Here is a 3,820-nt window from a genome sequence, read left to right as displayed (position 1 = left end):
GATACTTGGATGTCCTCACGTGGTAGAACAGAAGTAGTATTTTTTTTTAAATAACATTGAATAAATATTTTACTATATCCTCTTACACAGTTTCCTGTAATATTAATCTATAGGTTTATTAACTTTTAGGGGAAATCATGATTCCATTAATGTGCCCAGGATCTTTTAAAGAGTGTTTTTGGTTCATATTCAGATAACAGATGCTCTGAGGCTATGTAAACTACATAACTTTCTCTCTGCCATGACAACAATTATAAGCACTTTGCTTCTGGCTTATTTCCATAGCTTTTAATATATAAAAATTCCAAATTATATCATTTTATATTTGGTGTCTGTGTATTTGCAAACATACTATTCACATGGAGATTTTGCTTATAAGCTTAAAAATAACAAAAATATTTGTATAAAATTATAGATTTAGGAGTCCTATAAAGTTTGCTATTCTATGATCATATATATATTATATATTTTTCTCTTAAAAAATAAGATATATTCACAAATGTACTATAAGACTGTAGATCTAAGAATAAAGGCTTATGCCACAAAGAAACAAAGCACAGTATGAAAAAGGACATGAAGAAGGGACATAAGAAAGTTTGAAGCCATTAAGTAAGAAAGGACAATAGAAAAGAGGATGAGGAGGACAATGATATAGAGTAGTTTAAAAAAATTACAAAAAAGCAATGTATGTTTTCTTTCCTCTTTTTCATAATTTTATGTGCTTTTACTGTTTTCAGAGTAAGCCACACAGTAAAAGAAACCCACATTCTACTGCTGAATACTCAAGCATGCTTTGAAAGAAGCCATGGTTTAAACTGTGTGGGACAGCAGAATAATTCGGTGGACCTGAGCTCAGATCTAGTCCTACCCCGACATTTGCCATCTGAAATGAGCTGGGGGAGCCTCCCTGAAACTCATTTTCTTCAACAGGAAATTGAACATGATAATAGTTCCCTGTTAGTGTCAATGTAAATTTTGAATTTTTTTTAACACAATCTTTTTTTGAGGTGAGTGGGGACCAAGGTAATTTGGTCTGTTTGTTTGTTTGTATAATGGAGGTCCGGGATTGAACGTAGGACCTCGTGCATGCTAGGCATGCACTCGACCACTGAACTCTACCCTCCTCCTCAAATCTGAATTCTTGAAAAATTAAAATATGTGCAGAAGAGTGTAATAGTCCAATAAATGGTAGATATTTTACAAATATACACCAACATATTTTTGAGGAACCACTTTCTATTCTGTTTCTGTTATACAAGAAATTTTTATATTTGTAGTAAATAAAATATATGCAGATACTTGAGAAGTCAACCTCTCAACCTTTGCTCAACCTTTAAGCAAACACGTCTAGACTGTTTAAAACTTCAGGGATGTCAAAAAATTTCAGTTGCATCTTGCTGATATTTATGTTTTTTGACAAAATCAAGGGTTTAAAAAATGTTAGTGTAAAGTTGATTCACCAATACTTAAATACTTAAAAAGTGCTTTTTTCCTCTTGTTCATCTGGACTGGAACTCAAAGCTTTCACAATTCAATTCTCACATTGATTCCTTTGGACATCTTTCAGTACATGGTGTCCTATCTCTGTGTCTAGACAACTTTTTCATAAGACAAAAGATGTTTGAGTAGTGTGTGTGTGTGTAAATTTTTTTAAGAAATTATCTAATAGATAATATCACTGCCTTAGAGAAAATGCTCCACTGAAGATCAATTGAAATTAGAAGAATATCTAAGACTTTTTCATGGCCAAATTGAGCCCATATTATTCCTTCACATCCACCCCATAAAACTTGTCATGGTTTTCTTCAATCCCACTAACTTTTTCTCATCTTTTTCTCTCTTTCTCTCTCTCTCTCCCTCTTCCTTCCTTCCCTTTCTTCTTCAATTCTTTGGAAACCTCAAGCCACTATCCTCTTTGGAAATTAAGCCTGACATTCTCTTCTCCCAATATCCTGTTGTGGCTGAGTGTCCATTTGTCACACCCCAGCTTGAAATGTAACTCCCTAAGAGAAGACATTCAGAACACTAGCTCTAAAATAGCCATGAAAACATCCTCACTCTATACCTCTGCCCCCTTATTTCTTCTTTACATTTTTATTTTTTGCATTCTGAAATTACTTTACTTATATTTTTTTCATTTACAGTGTCTCTCTCCCAGTTAGAATGTAAGTCCTTGGAATGCAAAAATTCCACAGCCCTTTAGTATAGAGAAAATGTGTGATGAATACATAGTATATATATTTGAATGACTAACCTTTTGAATCAATAGATGTATGAATATATTAATAAGGGCTGGAGAGGGGACAGGGAGACACACTTTGACTTACTCCATTCATAATTATTTCCTAAAGAATGGGTGAGTGGTTTATCTCCTGGAACACATGTAAGTCAGTGTTACACTCCTATGTGTGCGTGGGGAGGAAGTTTATTATGACATCACTGAGTGGCTCACTTGAATCTCCTTTTATCCTGAAAATGTTTAGATATATCTGCTGTGCTACACACAGAAAAAGTGATAGAGAAAGCTGGCCACCACTTGGTTTATTCCCTTCCAAGTCCATTATAGTTTTCAATTTAAATATGAGAGATAATCAATACACTAGGTGCATTCCAGATGTGTTTTTAAGACAGTAAACTGTAAATGTGATATGACCTGAGGTTGAAAAAAGAAAACTGTGTGCAGAGGCATCAGTGAATTTCAGTGCCATCACTGAGCAGAAGTAGCAAGAAGGATTTTGAAAGCAGGGAATGCAGCTTGTTCCTAGGAGCATTCTAAGTTTTAGGCAGTTTCTGCTTTTTTTCTCTTCCAAAAATATTAAATGATCTTACCAATGTTATTCATCTTTCTTACAGTAATTTTATTTTACATATTTACCATGGCTGGTTCTACTAGAACCTGAGTTAACCTATCACAAGAAAATCATTCTGAACAGAGACACAGTAAATTATCACAAAGTATGGGTTAAAGCAGTTTATGAAAAAAACTATCTTACTCAGGAAACAACTTAAAGGAAAATTGGATTAATTCTCTTCAGGAAGCAAAAAGTGTTTGTTTATTTAGTTATCTGCTTAGACATCAGGCATATAATGAAATTATAGATAGATATGCAAGTATATGTATATAAAGTCCTGCTCTTCTTTTCTTCAAAATTCCTAGATTTTCTATGAAGTCTTTTCTATTAGCTTCATTACATTCACCCTTTTATTCACTTATCTATAAGTAAAGTTGTATTATAAAATTACCAAATGCCAGGCACTAATCTATAGTAGTGAATTCACAGGTCCCTAGCCTCACAGAGTTTACACTGTATTGGAAATTATTAGCTGGCGTTTAAGAGCACTCCTGATACTCCAGCAGTCTTAGTTCTTTGGTGGGCATTATGTTAATATCATTTCTCATTCAAAGGACAAGGAGATGAAGTCTCAGAGCATGCAAATCACTTCTTCAAAGATCATCAAGCTAGTAAGCATTAAATATGAGATTTAACCCCATCCAGTTTGCCCATGCCCACGAGTCCAGCTGCCATGCTATTTCACCTTTTTAACACATATTCTTCTAATACGTATTATCTATGCTACTCACAAGTTTCCTTGCGTTTTTAAGTAAATTTAATATTTTAATGGTGAAAATAGAAAACAACACAGAAATTTGGAAAATGGAGAAAATATTCATATTGACACCATGTTATAACTATTATTCTCTAAATATTCTCATGTTTCAATCTGTTAACACTTGGAATCATAGTTCATGAGCAATTTCACCTCCTGTCTTTTCCATTTTATTATAATGTTTCTATTATGTTACATGCAATTCACATAC

The sequence above is a fragment of the Camelus bactrianus genome, chromosome 3 (assembly GCF_048773025.1).
Source record: "Camelus bactrianus isolate YW-2024 breed Bactrian camel chromosome 3, ASM4877302v1, whole genome shotgun sequence".
Taxonomy (NCBI): Eukaryota; Metazoa; Chordata; class Mammalia; order Artiodactyla; family Camelidae; genus Camelus; species Camelus bactrianus.
The sequence above is the reverse complement of the archived record's forward strand: the minus strand, read 5'-3'. Positions refer to the sequence as shown.